The sequence below is a fragment of the Corvus brachyrhynchos genome, unplaced genomic scaffold, assembly GCF_000691975.1.
Source record: "Corvus brachyrhynchos isolate BGI_N302 unplaced genomic scaffold, ASM69197v1 scaffold62, whole genome shotgun sequence".
NCBI classification, from domain to species: Eukaryota; Metazoa; Chordata; class Aves; order Passeriformes; family Corvidae; genus Corvus; species Corvus brachyrhynchos.
Genome location: NW_008236629.1, coordinates 3,504,556 through 3,522,455, shown reverse-complemented (window position 1 = coordinate 3,522,455; position 17,900 = coordinate 3,504,556). Strand labels below are relative to the sequence as shown.

Below are 17,900 nucleotides of genomic sequence, written 5' to 3'. Positions count from 1 at the left end.
AAAGAGTGATTTTTTTAAACATGGAAAGTAAAAGAAATGGCACAGTAGTTCAGCTGGGATTAAGAAGTGATTTAAGCCAAGCCTGATCTATAGGGACAACTTTTCTGGAACCAAAATGCTCCTAGAGTTTTTTTGAGCTTAATAATTTTGGAAGTTCAATGTACATTTCTACAAGGACTTCCAAAAGGATCTTGTCCGCTAATAAATTCCAAATAATTTTTGCTGGCTTTTGGGCTTTTTCTCCATTAGATTTTATTATAGGACTTTTTACATAATGGGAGAACACAAACAGGAGATTTGGAGCCACAATTTCAGAGCTCTTTGTTCTGAGGTTGGGAAATCTGTTTCCAGATGTGGACCATGTTGGCATATTTTTCCTTTTTTTTTTTTTTTTTTCCCCTTTTCTTTTGTGTGTGTATGTCTTTCTTCCTCTTTTGGCCAGGAGTGAGAGAAGGAAATTAGGATGATGAATGAAATAATGAAAATAATAAAATAACAATGGTCAAAATCCCCTTTGTTCATGAGTCATGACTCAGCTGAGGGCAGCAGCAGGAGTGCTGCTCTGAGCCTTCTCTGATGTCAACAGCAGACATCACTATAGGACACATTTAGGTACTTTGATTGGAAGAGGTGGAGTCTGGGGGACGCATGGAGAAATTTGCTAAGGACTTAGAAGGATTCTTAGGTTCATGTTCTCTCCCACGCTCTAATTTCTTTGTGCCACTCTGCAAAGACAACAGATCTCCCCAGCTGAGGGTTTTCCCAGCATGGGGTAGTCCACAGATGGCAAAATTGGCTTCTAAACTAACTTCCCACAGCACAGGGTGTGGAGGGGGTGGACTGTCACCAGCTGATGGGGAAGAGAGCCACTCTGAAAAGGACTCCCAAAAGTCAGGACAAACCCTTCTCGTGTCAGCAGCACTCTGTCTCTGGAGCCTATGCTCCAGGTGTTGGTGTGAGTCAGGCTGTCTCCTTTCTCCCACCTCCTTCTGTCCTCTCCAAGGGAAAATTAAACACCACACAGAAGTGGCACTGTGTGCTTGCCCACCACAATCCCCGTGACTGGTCACCAAAAGACACCCCCAGTCTGGCTACTGAAGAAGAACCCAGGGCTGGAGATGTCTGCAGGACAAAGCCCTTTGCCAGGGTTTCGTGGGTGAGGACACTGGGAGCAAGATATATGAGTGTTGTACGTGCTACTGCATCTGTCGAGGCAGTCAAGTCCTCGTCGGTGCCATCGCCTCTATTGTTCTGCAACTGTCTGTTTCATTCCAGCAGGGGCAAGGACACCAAAATGACTTCTTGTTAGATATCCATTAGCAGGGCTTTAGCCAAGGATCTCTAGGAGTAAATTCTGAGACAGTAAGCTGAGACAGAGGCTTTAAGTGTAATGGGGAGAAGAGTTGCATTGTGTCTTTAATCCATCCACGCGCAGATGGTTCCGTGGGGAGCTATTGAGTCCCCTAGAGCTGTTTTGAGTTGCCTGAGTAGATGACCTGGACAGATGCTGAAGGAAAGGGAGGAGAAGGGGAACTCAGCTCCACTAGCTCTAAAGGTTTTTTCCCTTCTGAAATCACTGCTTTCAAGTTGTGGACACATCTGGAAGTAACAGCAAACATGTGTAGCCTGTGGTTTTTGAGGATAGGAGATGAGATTCATATGCAAGAGTGGGAGGGGTTTGCTGTCCCTGTCCTGAGAGTATGACCTTGGAGGCAATTGGAGACAAACTGGAGGTAGAGGAAGAACCCCCCAGATCAAAGAGAGGTGTCCATCCATCTCTGCTATCCCCTCGGGAGGAGCTGGGAGGTTATTCTTGAATGTAATGGACATGCACGGAAGTTGTAACACATGACTCACTCTGGTGGTTATAATGAGATTTGCACCCCCTACTTAGGTGATGAGACACAAGGCTCAAGTCAGGTGGGTGGTGGATGCCCAAAATAATCCTGACTGTGTCTTTACAGCTGTGGTTGCAGCTAGGATATTTATCATAGCCTGGGAATAATAAACTGTTTTACCTAAACTGGCCATTAAAGAATATGGCCACAAAGAAAGTACTACTCTGAGCCCATTCGCTGGCTATAAAGATTGTCAAGCTAGAGAGCTTGGGAGGTATCAAGTAGCTTTGATTTATCATAGATTTTTTGCTTTAGTCCTTTATGGGTTTGGATTTCCAGGGGTTGAACCAGATTTTGGCCAAGACCAGACTGCTGATCTATCTGCCTTTACATTGGTTTGACTCGACTATCCATCTTTGCATTGTGCGAAATGCTTTCAGTCTCAACAGTGGGATGAACTCTGCACGGGAATCCCTAGTCTGGTCCTGCTTTTGGGGATTTTAAACTCTATTTTGGAGAAAATTTTATTAGTATCACCCCTTTTTTTTTTTTTTTTTTTTTCTTTTTGAGATGTACTTATATTCTGTTTAGATAGGATTCTTTCAGGAGATGTATTTAGGATCGTAATTTTTGTGACAGAGGAGGGAGTGTAAGCAGGACATCCTTGGTCTTGCAACAAAATGTTCATTCAACAACAAAGTTTTTCTGGTGTCTCTTCCCGATGATAGAATTAAAGGGGTCACCAGGACGGGGTAACAAATGAAAGAGAAGATTTCTGTCCCAATCTTTCCTCTGATAGGGGTACACGCTGTCTCATGGTAAGGTGCACAAGTATCATGGAATGGAGAAAAATTTTCCTTTAAATGTTTCTGTTGGAATAGCAAGAGTATGCTTCTGGGTTTGGTATCTCAGTGTCTTGGGAACAAGGAGGAACCTGATTTTTGCTGTGTCAACGTCTGTGTTTATTTGAGTGTTCTTTCCTTGACGTTGTTTCCTTTTGATTTTCCAATGGTATGAGAGAAGTCAAAATAGCAAGAGAAGCAGAAGTGACAATTCACGAGATTGCCACTGGTTTCCAGCTGAATCTCTGTGCCTGGTATTTCTTACTTCACAGGCACTTCCGAAGAGCTGCTGCCAGCAAATGGGAAACTCTGCTTACATAGAGTTTGGTAATATTTAGGCAGGCTGAATCTGCATTTTCATTTGTAAGGATGAGCTGACTCCTAGAACTGGACTACTGTGACTTTCAACGGTTTTTGAAAATTAGATCTTAAAACCCAGAAGGAGATGCCAGGTTTGCTTTGCTGTCTGTCCTGGTAGTGCAGCAGTCAGAGGAAACACGGGTGATGCTTACAAACCTGGGCAGGTAGGAGTAGCTTTTGAGCTGGAAGAAACCAGAAGGTATCTGACCAAAGATATGCATGTGGCGCGGGCCTCCTTGGATCTGTAGCCAAAAAGGGGTCATCTGCATTTCATTTATGTCATTTGTATCTCATCAGGACACATTTCCTGAGGATCTGAATGGAGAATAATTTCTCGAAGGAACTACTGTTCCCTAAGTTGTATAAAACAAGACACACAGTCTGCATTGATGAGAAACCCGGATTGGTCTTTAAGCATTTTCATGAATCCTTTGTATCTTTGAGTTGAATAGCTCCAGTTGCATGGCAGGACAGAATGCCAGAATGAATGAAGAGGAAAAAGGAGGAACAATAACCTAAACCAACCACTTATATTGAAAACAGGACCCAGGGAAGAGCAAGTAACTGCTGGCTTCATAGGCCAGCTCTCTCCCTCCTGCAAATCTCTTTCATTGATGAGACAATGTAGGAATAGAACAGAAGCATCTTTCAGATTGCAGACAGCATGTTGGCAGATGAGTGGATGTAAGTATCAGGGACGACATGACTGGCCTTAGCCTACAAATGTTACTCCAGGCTCGTATTCATAAGCAGACTTCTGGTAGTTTGTTCAAGCAAGGAAAGTGAGTACATTTGTCACTCCACCAACAGTGCAGCTGTGCAGGGCTTGCATGGGGTAATTGTCCTAGCATACAAATCCCAGATGCTGTCAAAGCCCTGTGTTAACCAACTGAAAAGCTGTGGTAGCACTGCTTAAGAAAACAGAAAGGGAAGGGGGGGCGAAAAAGAAAAAAACAAGAAAAACTAACTAATTGTCTTTAAAAAGAGAATTACTTTTGATGTCTGCATGGCCAGCTGTGACATCTGTCTGCTTTTCTCCTTCACAGTGTGCTCAACACTGCTGAAGGTATGGGTGAGAAATCCATGTGGTGGTTTCAAATTCAGTGTGTGCCTTGAAATGGGAACTCAAATGGGCAATATCAATGTGGTTGTAGAAGCGTCGTTTCTTTAGCCTCTGTAATGGGAAGACAAAAACCTCATGTGTTTCAGTAACCAATTGCTAGTTAACAACTACTCACAGTCTTTAGTCCTTGAGTGCTAATAGAGGAGCAGCGACACGATTGTTTAAAAAACACAGTCTTTCATTAAAAATATTTTCTGAGGTTTATTAATTAAGAAACAAATGTATCTAATGGGCCATAAATAATGAATCTGGGCAGCCAACAGAAAAATTAAAATGTATAGGCCAAATGCCACCTCTGGTTATATTGTGTAACCCAATGGAGAAGATACGTGTAAATGAGAACAAGACGCAGCCCTGTAATTGTAATTATATAGAATCATAGAGAGCTCTGGCCACAAAAAAGTCACTGAAATTGTCAAAATCCTGACTTCATGCCAGATACCTTGGGGCTGAATTTGACAACCACTGTGATGTGTTGTTTAGGGAGAGGACTCAAAGGAAGAAATGCACCTCTGTCCTGAAAACCCCTGCCTTGAACTGGGCCAGCTGCCCAAAAGTGGTGTGCTGTATCACAACATCTCAGTCTATCCCACCGCATTTGTGCTCCTGTGGTTTTTATTGATACTTCACCCTTTTTATTTCCCCCCTCAACGACTCAGTCTTCAACCTACTAAGATGATGGTGTTACTGCCTTTGAAGCTGAAGCAAGTCCTCCTTTCTGTCAGTTCTGGCATTTTGTGCACAAGGCACCCATGGGTTTCATGCCAGTCCTGAGCTGCTGGTGCTTCCTCTGCCTGTTAGGACACTTGAAGTTTGGATCCCTGAAACCACAACCTTTGCTCATTTGGCTCAGTACAATGGTAGGAAAAAATTTGTGGTGCTACTCCCTTGAAGGCTGATGCTGGCAATGAAAGGAAATTCCTGGATTTGAATGCTTGTCTGTTTACTTATTTATTTACTTTTGTGTTCAGCAGTGGGAAAAGATTTTCGTCTTTCTCCTTGTCTTGTCAAAAACACTTTATTCATCACAGCGGGCACCAGGGTACAAAACTGGACTGCAGTAATTTCTCCTCATCCTGGATCACTCTTGGTCCTCAGTGAAATGCTGCAAGGCTGGCAGAAGACCCATGAGGGATTTCTGAGGAAGAAATGGCCACCCTCATTCTACAAGGCCACCCCAACCAGCTCATTCCTCCCATCACCCTGGGATGTCGGTTCCATGCCCCGGGATGCTGGTGTGGCGCGCATGGTGGATGGAGCTGCCAGCGCTTGCCTTGCCTCTCTGAATGGAGAGGGCATGCCCTGCCACGCCGCCTGCTCCTCCTGCCTTCTGCTTTATCCTGTCTGTGAACTCCTGACCTTGATTGCTCCCTCTCCTGCCTGTGCTCCCCTCCCTCTTCCAAACTCCAAGACGGTCTCGTGTTTCTTGGAATCCGGCAGCATGAGGGCTTCTTGTTGATTGGTATAAACAATCTTAAAGGTCACATTTTCCCCCCCCTGCAGAGGGAGTTGGGGTGTGTGTGTGTCTAAAATAAAAGGCTTCTCTCAAATTAACAACCACAAGGATGTAAACATGGAAGCCAAAGGGAGCTGTTCACTACCAGTGTGAGCTGTGCCAAAGAAGCCCCTGAGGGCTTTCTTAGGAAAGAAAATGTGGCACAAGATGTGGCATGCTCTTGTGGCTGGCTAGGAGGGAGAGGTCAGGGTGCCAGGGGATGGTGGCAATCATGCCCTGCGTGAATGGTGACATTGGATTTGAGCAGCTTTGTTTGGGCCGGGGCTGGCGCTGCTCATCCTGCTAAGCTGGGGGGGGAATGCAGAAGTCACAGTGGCTTTGAGCTGCAGGGGCAGGAGGCCTGGAGCTGTGAGACAGTGGATAGCATTTCACTCAGCCAGGCTCTGGGTGCCATCCAGCTCCTAGAGCTAGTCGGCTGCCTTTGTGGGCTCCAGTGAGAATTGGGTCAGAGCCCTGTCTGGGGAGAGGCTGGTGGAAAACAAGCAAAAAGCAAATGTAGGTGCTCAGAGCTCACATCTGCTTTGTGGCTGAATCACAGCCAGGTCTCCGCTCCAGAGGTTTACGTGCTTGGTTATGTGAGTTGAAGTACAGCAGGGAGTCACAGTCTCAACCAGCTTGACTGTGCCAGGAAAACGCTTTGTAGGTGCAGACTACACTGCAGAATCCTTTAGCTGCTTTATTTTGTCTAATCCAAGGAGAGAGTTTAAATGCAAAAGGGCAGCACCTCTTCACATCTTCATAAATTGTCAGGTGTCTGAAAGACTGTGTAGGTTTAATGCTTTCTAGCCCAGTCCAGCTTGATGGTTGTTAAAGCTGCTCTGCACTGTGTTGCCTCTCAGATTTTTCTCCTGTGGTGTGTTGCAGGAGAGAAGGAATATTTTGAGATGTTGCATGGTAGCTGCTGCTTCTTTGCCAAGGCTTCAGAAGTGAGCAAGCTGAAAACCTATGTTTCAAACTGGCCCATGTCTTCAGGAAACACAGCAAAACTCCATATGCCAGCAAACTTCTCTGAATTACAGATTAATATAAGTTCATTGAAGAGAAATCTGCAGAGATTGCTGTATATGTAGTGATGTCATTCTTAAGAAGTTGCTGAGTAAAAATGTTGGAAGTGAACACTGGAGAAAAGTACCAAATATGTCTGCTGAACTTTATTCCTCCTTATGTGGCCACTGCTAGAGACCACATACACAGTTAGATGAACTTTCATTCTGGCTCAGTAAGGCCACTCTTTATTCTCTACATCTTCCTCAGCTTTTTGATAAAGGGCTTGATCCCCTTTCTGAAGGAGGTAACCAGGCACAACTCACTGCAGTGTGCATTAGTGGGCATGTTCATAACTCTGCCACTTTGGGTGGTGGATGTAGGCAGACAGGGCAGGTCTAATTCCAGCATCCAAGACCTGAGAAAGTATTTTGCATGTTTTTACTAGCCAATTTTCTAAGGAAATAAGTTTAATGCAAATGTATATTGTGTATGACCTTGTGATCCTGCTTGCTCGTCCATCTCCTTCCTTAGGACTCTTTAGCTGGTTCCATCTTAATTTGTGAAGGGAGTAGAAATTTAAAAGATAATCCAATTTCTACAGATATAATGAAATTTAGAGCTGGTGAGGAGACATTTCCCACTAATGGACGTAAATCTCAGAACTTATTCAGACACAAAAAAATACACAGGGAAAAGATGTTAGGAAAAAACTCAGCCATGGGAAAAGCTTCCTGGGCTCAGCAAGCATACCAAGGATACCATGTTTCATTAGATCTTCTGCTTTTTTTTCTTGTTTGTGTTATTTCCCTGAACCTCTACTTATCCCAGTTCAGGTCTCAAATGGAGTCTCAGAAAAAGCAGGAATACATTTTATTTTTTAACTGGTATTACACAGATGCCCAGAGATCAGGATCCCCTTGTTCTTGGGTGCTTTTCATCTCATACACAGTAAGACACAATCCCTGGTCTGAAAGGTTTAAAACATCAAATGCAGGCTGATGAGTGAAACTGGATCACCAGCTCACACTCCTGGTGTGCATCCAGGCTTGAGGGCTTTGAACTTGCTTTCTCCTCCTGATCATGGGGCCATGTGTTTCCAGCTGCCCTTCTAAGAACTTCCCAAAATCTTGTCCAGATTGTAGTTGAGCTTATGATGATCCTGGTGATGCTCTCATCCAGTTAATGTTTGAAGAATTAGATGCTGAGTATTTGCCTCCATGTCTAAATCAAAAATGATCGCCCAAGTACCTGCATTTGCTTCACAGAACTTTTATTAGATGACAAATAGTCCACTTTTATCTTCTGTGAGGTGGGAAAGGAAGGGAGGTGGCAGGTTTGAGAAGATACATTTGTGTTTTAAGTGGGATGGGTATTTTAACTATTGTCTACTTTGTGGGTCTCTTGCTAAAGGGCAACATTCATTCCTGTTCCCAAATGTTGCATGGCTGGGAGATGAGATCACGCTGTCTGAGAGTCATTTGCTGATACATCACCTTTGTTTAAATTCCTAGCATGTAATGTTTCCTAACAAAAAAAAAGCGCCTGAAAGAGCTACTGGTGGCCCAGAGTGATTATAAATGTTGAGTTTGTCTCAACGCAAGTTTGAAAACTGGGCCGCAATTCCTCAAATTTGAAGTTTTGCTGTAATTTCAGGCCTGACAAGGACTTTGTGGGGTTTCACTGAATACTTAGTAAATGGTTAGAGAGGGAGGGCTCCAAAACAACTAAGAAATAAACTACTTATTTAATAATCTGACCTTCAGTGCTACAGAGGACAATTCCAAATTCTTCTTGCTGAAAAAAGCAGTTTTATTTAAATTGAACACTTCAAGGAGAATGATAATCTTTATAAATGATAAACTGTTCTAGTACCTGAAATACTAACCCCAGTCACATAAGCACATGTCAAAATTTGAAATAGTTTAAGCCAAGACTGCTGAAAGGCTTTTAATGCTTTCTGAGTCAAGCCCTTGTAAGATACTCCAAAGTGAGATCTGTAAAACGGCAATTTTCCATGTGAAGAAAAAAAAGAGAGGAAAAAGACCAAAACCTGCTTTTGTGAAGCACCGGTGTGTTTTAAGAGATATACAAGGAAGGAGACTAGTCTGAGATCCTTCTCCTAATATGCTGGCTCTCTATAGGAAAGAAGGAAAAACTTCACTCCCAGATGATATGAACCACTGTGGAGTTTTTTGCCATTATTTGAATCTTCAGTTTCAAGCAATCAGGACAGCTGATACTTTCTGTGACACATCTCATCTCATCAAACACTTTATTTTCTTCCTGTCAAAGATTTCCACAGGAAATCTCCAGCCAAAATGTAATATTAGGCATGATTCTTCCCTCATTTCCACTGCACTAACACTGTCTGAGTGGCAGGGCTAAACCTATTTTTTGTTAAAATCTCAGACTATCAAGAACTGGCCCTTCTGCCAGAGTGGAGCGGGAAGCAGTTTGGAGAAGTCTGCATGCATATTTTCATAAGAGATGTCACGCTCAGGGGGAAGTTTGGATCCACAGGATATGGAGGCAAGGCAGTCCACTTCCCCCATGGCAAAGCTTCTCTTTTTTCGGAAAGTGTCCCTCCCCTGTGTCCTGGCAGGACTTGGGTCGTGCTCAAAATTCCATCCTGTTCCTCTGCTTCCTGCCCTTTCACCCGTCACCAGAGTGATAAAACACCCGTCCGAAGGCACTGTGGAACTGATTGCTCTGTTATACTTCCAGAAACTAAAAGTAACATTGCAAAAGCTGGTTTTATGGGAAGTTCAAAGGGACCGTACTGATGCGAGCTGCCCAGTGTGTCAGGACTTTCGGTGTCTGAAATCTTTTATGATTTGATGAAAATTACAGTCTCAATGCTTAGATTTTGGTTTTGCATACACTGCTGTTTAGCAACATGAGAAATGGTCAGAACTGTCATGTTTACAGTGACAAAAATGTCCCTCAAGGACTGGATCCCTCAGATTTGAGGTTTTGGATTGATAGACTCAAGCTGAGAAGTTGGACTGCAGGCTTCATGGGAGCAGAGGACACTGTCCCTGGGAACAGATCACCATTCAGATATAAAAGAAGCTGCTCACTTTGAACAGCTGTCCCTTGAAGTTTGCTGTATTGTTCTGGGCAACCTGCTCTAGGTGACTCTGCTTGAGTAAGGCAGACTGATGCCCTCAAAAGGTCCTTTTGCACCTCAACCATGCTGTGATTTAGCCTCTTATCTTGGAGAGTATTTCTTAATCTGCAATGAATTCATCTGGGTACTGGAAGAAGTATATCTCCAGCAGTACCACAGAACTACCTTTTGTAAACGTTTTTATGTTCTACCTGCCTAATTTGTATGTAATTTCCATGTTTTCTCGTGCTGCACTTCAGTTCTAGACCAGCCTGAAGGTAGCTAAGCAGAGTTAGGAGGTGATGTCCTGCAAACAGATCTGGCAGCCACCCCTTCCAGATCATCCCTTTGGAGCAGCTCCTGCCTGTTTCTCAGTGCCATCCTGTCTGTGGCCCTGGTCGGGCTCAGCATGCCAAAGGAGACAAAGCCTCCTCCTGCATAGCTGGGGCATAGCTCAGCCACATTCTTCAATGACTGTTTTTCCCCAGTGACCTTACTCTACAGCTCTGGTGGTCAGTTGACTATTATGCTGCAAGCTTGCCCGCATTCCTCCACCCACTCAGGCAAGCTCTGCTCACTGGGAAGGGGCGGTGAGGCAGGGAGGAATCCGACCGTCTGGAGACTTATTCAAGGGAAACAGAAATTTCAGGCCTCTGGGACTGTTTTGCCCATCACTTCTCCAGTAACAGGAAGGTTGGAGTAGCTGTGCAAAGAGGGTCTGACCGCTGTGGTTGCCACACACCCTGCAGTGACAGGCATTCCCGTGGCAAGCCAGCAGGCTCCGTTTGTTGCCACACTGCTTGGCCCTTTCCTTGCGCTGAGAGGAAACACCAAGGAAAACAGCCTGGAGAAACCTTCTCAGAGCAGTTGCCACTTGTCATGTTTTGTGGGAGCCTTGCAGTAACAGGTTTGGATCCTCAGCTCCTCCGCTTTGAAGGCTGTGAAGGCTGCTAAGCTAAGGATCTTTAAACACTGTAAATCATGCAGCTTGTCGGTTTTGAGAACCGTTTAATTCTGACCACTTAATGTGCAACTTCTAAAATAACAGTTTCAATTTCTTATACATGTGTGTGAGAGAGAAAGAGAGACTAGACATGAGCTAGATAGGGAGTTGCAACGCAGATGATTTTTCAACTCTGGAGCCAACTCAGACAGATTACAGTGGGAGAAAGGTTTGTACAGTAAGAGGAGAAAGTTAGAATCCTGCGAGTTTATTACTGCCATGGTTAGATTAGAAATGTTAAGGATTTGTGAAGAAGTGACTGTCAGGAAAATTTATGATTCTCATCGCTCACTCAGCCACTCCGCACATCCTGTATATTTTCTGACATACTTCCAACAGCATAAATATTAATAGAGTAATACTGACATTTAGGCCTGATCCAAGTCTCATTAAATTCAATGGAAATGCTCCCATTGTCTTCAGTGGAAGATGGATCATGGTCTTGAAAAGGAACAAAGGAGGTGAAAATACCAAGTGGGGCTTCGTGGGGCTAAAAAATGTTGTTATCAAATCAGAACTCCTCAGCTTCCTGACTGAGCATTTCACTCTGTGACCTTTAACGTTAAATTATTGCCAAAACAGGAAGAAGAAATTAAGGCTTGATAAGGGTTGAGATGGTCACAGATTTTACCAGCCTCACTGATGGAATGTGACAATTTCTTCAATGGGAATGAGCTGGGCGTGAATTGTTCATCAGTCGTTTTGATTTATTCAACCTTTCAGCCCCATAGTTTGCGGCGGCAGGGATTACTAGAAACTCAGCAAAAGAAATTCTTTCTCCCACTTAGTTTATAACCTCTGCAGGTGCATGAAGAGTTACAGAGAAAGGATTAGGTATTACAAAATGGCTCCATTTACTTCATTGACGAGATAGCCCAGAATTGGCTGTGTGGATTCCATGAATCTATTGCAAAAGCTTTTTTGGCATTGAAATATCTCTCTCCTCTTCTAGATCAAAATCTTTCCCCCAAACCTTTCTGCACAGCAATTAGTTACAGCTGTGTTTTGCAAAGCCACCTAGGGAATTTGGATGTCCAGTTCCCATAAAGTTTAATATGAATTAGGTTTCCAAGCAGCTTTGAAAGTTCAGCTGAGTTAGGACTGGAACCTCTTGGTTTTGATACAGTTCTGTACATGGAACCCCTACGTCTCTGGATGAAAAGAAAAAAAAGATATTTTGAGTTTTTGTCATAACCTTGCAGAGCACAGGCTTCAGTGAAACAGCTGCATTGGAGCTTGCAGGACCTGCAAAAGCTACACTTTGTGTCAAAAGAAGCAGAAGTAATTTTTCCAGAGTTCTTCATGATTGTTAAGACCAGATTTCCAAGAGAGTCCATCTTTGCAACAAAATACATGCCAGGCTTCCAATGGATCCTTTTATGAAACCGCAAATGTTGCATCTCAGTGCACTGAGTTCTCCTGAAAATCTGGTCAAGGATGAAGGCATGCAGAAGACTCTGTACTCAGGAGTACCTGGCAAGTTGCAGGCCAGAACAAGCTGTAGGGTACATTTTCCTGGAGAGCTTATCAGTGAATGTGTGAACCTTGCCAACTGTGGCCACCCCCAGAATTTCCAGTTCTTCCTCTTGTCAATTAGGAGGTTCCTGTCTGATCTGTGAAGTACAAGTACAGGCAGACAGCCTCTCACATCTACTGCTTGAAGAAAAAATATACAGGGAGGAACAAATAGAAGATCCAAGTGAAAGAGCTCAAGAGCTGCAAGGGCGAAAGTTTGACTTACACTATGCACCACATGACATTTTCCTTGCTACCAACACCTGCAGAGGTGATACCTTCTCTATCACCAAATTATGGCTTAAGAGGACAGAGGTGTGGAGGAAGAAAACAGGAGAGAAGCCACTTTAGTGCAACTAGTTGGTGCAGAAGCCTCATGGAAAGAGATTGGTTATTTAAGCTGCAGATTTCTCAGAAAAGGAACACTTTAGAAATATTTCCTGTAGCTACACCAGGGGTCTACAGATCTTAGCCAACAATCTGGAGCCACACTGGTAAACAAACATGTACTGAAAAAAAAGAAACAAACCAACCCAACATATTTTGAGAAATAGGTCCGAGGCAACTTGGATGACTAGATTTCCAGTGCTAGTACTCAGTGGCCACAAGAGCAATAAACCAAAAAGATTCCCCTCTTAGTTAAAACCAGAAGCAGCTGTTTATGATCAGTCCTGTTTGGAGCCTCCAACACTGTAAAACTAAACCTGCAGTGACCTGAGTGAATGTAAAGATTTTATGGGGCCACAAAGTATATGCATGTTTGCAGTGCAGTAATAGAGAGGAGAAGCCAAACTGGAGGATTTGAGCCAGTCTCCCCACATCTTCTGTTTAAAAGTTAAACTGTACATTAGCCTTCAAAGAACAGGAACAGATTGCTGCATTTTTTGAACTCTTGTCCTACCACTTGCAATATTTGTCTGCCAGGCTTTTTACTTTGCTGTATCCCTACCCCTTGAGCACTGGAGAGTTCATGGAGTTCCTTGGCTGCCATGAAATCAGCAGGTACTGAAGGAAATGGCGTTGGGTACTCAGGGTGGCTTTCTACCCAGGCATGACCTGAGTAAAAGGATTTAATGGTGCTGTTTGGTCAGATGGAGTACACCAGCAAAAGCAGAAGACTTGGATGCCCATTCTTGTCATTCTTGATGACACCAGGCTATCATCTACTGATACTTTAGAGGGAAGGAATGCCCTCCAGAGATACCTTGACAGATTAGAGATGTGGGCTTATGTGAGCCTTATGAAGTTCAGCAAGGCCAAGCACAAGATTCTGCGTCTGGGTCAGGACAATTCTAGACGTGCAGGCCAGGTAATGAGTGGATGTGAGCAGCCCTGCAGAGAAGGACTCGGGGGTGCTGGTGGATGAAAAACTGGACATGAGCCATTTGTGCTTCCAGCCAAGAAAGGCAATGGCATCCTGGGCTACATTAAAAGAAGTACAGCCAGTGGGTCAGGGGAGGTTATTCCCCTCTCTTCTCCACTCTCATGAGACCCAACTCTCTCATGAGAGTATTGTGTTCAGCTCTGGGGTCCCCAGTGTAAGAAAGGCATGGACCTATTGGAGTGAGTCCAGAGGAGGAAATGAAGATGACCAGAGGGCTGGTGCCCCTCTCCTCTGATGACAGGTTGAGAGAGTTGAGGTTATTTAGCCTGGAGAAGGAAAGATAAGCCTCTGGGGAAACTTCATTGCAACCTTCCAACACTAAAAGGAGACCTACAGGAAAGATGGGGAGGAACTCTTTTTCAGGGAGCATTATGAAGGGTAAAGGCTTTAAACTGAAAGGGGTAGATTTAAATCAGATATTAAGAAGAAATTCTTTACAATGAGGGTGATGAGGCATGAGAACAGGTTGACCACAGAAGCTGTGCATGCCCTGTCCCTGGAAGAGTTGAAGGCCAGGCTGCATAGGTCTTACAGCAACCTGGTTTAGTGGAAGGTGTCCTTGTTCATGGCAGAGGGTTTGGAACTAGATGATCTTTAAGCTCCCTAATCCAAACAGTTCCATGATTTTGATGGCCTTCACATAAATAATGATGGTTGGATGCTGTTGGCCAAACCCAACTTTGGTCACTTGTGTTATCAAACATTGTCTTACCCTTTAGCTCTGAAGAATGTTTTATTTGTCCCCTGCAATTTTATTTTAATTTTTCCAAAATGCAAATTTTTTCCCAAAACCTTTTTAGAAAGTTGGGATTTTTTTGTTTTGTTTAGTTTATTCCAGAGTTCTGCTTAATGTGATCTGGAGGTTGTTGGGTGGGTTCCAGTGCTTGTAAGCTTTAACCTACTGTGGGAGAAATGATACGTGTGTCTTAGGTAAACACATGTGTCTAGCTGAGGGACGTGGTGCTTGATGGCTTTTTGTTCAGCTTTCCTCAACTAGGAAAAGTCCTTTAGTCCTTAGAAAGCTAGGATGGAGAAAAGCAACTGGAGTGGTGTAAGGAAAAGGTGCTCACTTCATGAAGGTGAAGCTCAGTACAGCACAGCTTTGTTTGCCATGCAGCCCTTTTCCTCTGCATGATCAAAAGTTCCCTCTCCCCATCCCCCTTTGCATTGTTTCCTCTCTTCTCTTTTTTCCTCTTCCCGTCAAATATTTAAGCAGATATTTCCTTTCTGGTGGTGTGCCAGGGAGCATTCCAGCACTGCCCCCTCTGAAAATAAAAAGGCTGACCCCCATTTCCATAACCAAGGAAGGGACAGGTAGCCTTTGTTTGTGTTCCAGAGCATGACTGTTTTTCTTAGATTTGCACCAAAAGAAGAGGAATGGTGCTGTTATTCAGAGGAGGAATTGGTCAGTGACCCCAGTAAATGCAGTAGCAACCGCAGCAAAATGGGTGGTATGAGCTGAACGCTTTTTGGTGATGAACCTTTGGCTTTGGCCAATTCCTTCTCTTGCCCTCTTCCTCTCCTCTCCTTTCTGCCTCTCTCCAAGATTTCCCTATTTTCTTGTGTTTAAGGCACGTCAAACCCTGGAATAGCCCTCACAGGCATTAGTCACCAGTGATTAAAATAGCCACTAAGCAGGCAAGAGCCTGCAATGATTTGTGCTAAATTGGGCGTATCACTGTTTGTAGCAAGGGTTGCTAATTTGCAAACCTCCCTTGTTATTATCGTTTTTATTAATAGCGCCAAGGGGCTCCAGCTGACATTAAAATTCCATTTCATCCTCTGCTGTACAAAAGTAGGGAATAGAAGGGTTTGTCACCTTGATGGGCACTGTGAAAATCAGGAGAAATAAAGGACTAGCTGGTCCATACAGCTGAAGAACAGAGGCCCAGTTGGAAGAGAGGGAGAAGGAAATGGCAGACCTGAGAAATGGGCTTGGGTGCCCCTGGCTCTAAGCAGGTTCTCAGCTGCGTGACTGCTCACCAGTTTCCTGCTGGCAGCAGGGGACTTGGTGGCCTGGTGGTCAAAGAGAGCTGCTGCCAGAAATGGGTGCTGTGCTGGGAGTGAAGGAAGTACTTCTGGAAAGCCACAGAGTATGCAAAGATGGAAAGAATTCAGAAACACCAAGCAAAAAGGCCACTTTGTCGGGGATTTGTGAAAATAAACTCAGTTGAAAGGCTGGAAATTTCACCTTGGTCCAGAGAAATAGATCCAAAACTGTAATTGCAGTTGTGTACTTGCCTTTCCTCACCTATAGAATGACGACAGTAGTGTGACCTCACAGGGACTGTGTGTGGTTTAAGGGTCCAATTTGATACATGTACATGATCTTGGGCTGCTCCTGGTGACCTGAGTGCAAAGTCCATTTGCTAATATGGATGACTAATGTAATGTAGTGACTGAACCTATTCATTAAATACATCAGGTTCCCCTATAGTCAAAAGTATCAGTGGTTAAGGTTTTCACTTCTAGCACCTAGAGGAAGCTGTAAAGATTTACCCCAGTTTGGAGCCCTTTAACTCCAATAGCAAAAAAACCCCAGCCCTGTGGTTTTTATTGCTCGAAGTCTTGCATTCTGTCCCTGCCAATGGCTCATGTATAATACACGTCTTTGATGCAGAACAGAAATTGGAAATCTTGTAAGAACAACTTGGGTCAGGCTGTGAGTATATCAGAAGGGTTTTTCCCTCTGTGTATCTGCTTCCAGCTGAGAGGAAGTAACAAAGAATGTGTTTAAAATCAATGGAATTAGATAAACTTCTTTGACGCATAATAAAGATTTGGATTTTTGGAGTTTTTAAGTGAAGTTTTGGCAATGATTTTGTTTTGTCTGCAGTAGTCACATATCTCTAGCTGTATAATAAACTATAAGACCTAAGCAGGATTGCTAGAGGTCCATGTTGCTCTGCAGCAAACAACACTCCAGCTGTCCCCGCTGACAGTAACAGTGGTGGCTTTACAGACAGGGCACATTTTAAGTATTGGTTGTTAACTTGTGTGTTAATGTGTGGTAAGTTGAGTTAAGCAGAGAAATCAACCTGCAGTCAGTTTTAATACAGCAGTACATAATTTGAGGCAGCTGTCAGCAGATTAAAACCGTGAGCATTTTGCTCACAGTGAAGGGGATCCCTGGTTTGGGAAAACTGCTAATGAAGCATTGAATGCTGTGATGTGATTAGTCTCCTTGCCATTGACAAGGCTTGAGCACTGAACTTCAAGTGAAGTGTGTTTCTGGAGTGTGGGGAGAGTGTGTGGGAAATGTTGTACCAAGCCATGAGTGTGGAAAGTCAAGGAAGTTGAGTGATGAGGTCTAGGAAGGCTTCAAAGTGGCTGTGGATGGATGTGCAGCGGAAGGATGAAGTGAGGGTGAGCTGTGAAAATTACTCTCAAACATCTCTTGTCTTCAGCCAATTTATTTTGGTTTTCCTGAGAAAATGTCGTGGAGATGGAGAAAGGACATTTGGCTGCTGAATTCTCCAGCAAGGAGTGTGGCAGTTTGGTAACTCCAGGGAGCCAGAGGTGAAAGTGGAACTGGTGGGGCTGGCTTGTCCCAGCTGCAGGATCTGGGGGGCAGTGCTTTCCAAGGCACTACCCTGATCTGCTGACACTCTTGCCAGCTCATGCTGTTGTATCTTGGACTGTCCCTCTGGGGTTTTATCCTGCTTGGTGGTTTTAGCTCTCACTCGATTACTGAGAGGAAAGGATGAAAAGAATCTGTGAAGCAGCAAAGCTACCTTTCATTTTCAGTTCCAAAGAGACAACCTCAAAATATTCTGAGAATCTGCTCTGGGGGAAGGAAATCTCCAAACCTCCTATTAAGATACCACCACAGCACCTCATCTTAGCGAGCTAAGAGCTCTCATTAGATCCTTCCTAAGCCACGTCTGAGCTACAGGCTCTCTTCCTCAGATACTCTAGATGGAGGAGAGAGGGGGGAAAAAAAAAAGGAAAAACCCAGCCCAAGTCACTTTCCAAATGCCATTCAGTCTGCACTGATTATATAACATGATTGATAAAGTTGAGGAGTGAGCTGAGGTCAGAGCCCCAGGATGCCAGCCCCTCATTCCATGAAGGAGCTTTTTGTGTGTACGTGTATGTGCATGGAGGACGAAGGCTGTGTTTGTTTCTTGAAAAACCCTCAGACACTCTCCAAAGAATTCCAAATTTAAAGCAGTATAAAATGCTCCATCAAACATGTTTTACAGTCTTGACATTGCTGCCTG

At 44.0% G+C, this 17,900-nt stretch overlaps 1 long non-coding RNA gene across 2 annotated transcripts in view; it reads left to right on the top strand.

The window, feature by feature from the left end:
* Positions 1-17,900, top strand: part of LOC108444792 — a 125,222-nt gene that overhangs the window by 43,731 nt on the left and 63,591 nt on the right. The gene's annotated exons all lie outside the window — the stretch shown is intronic.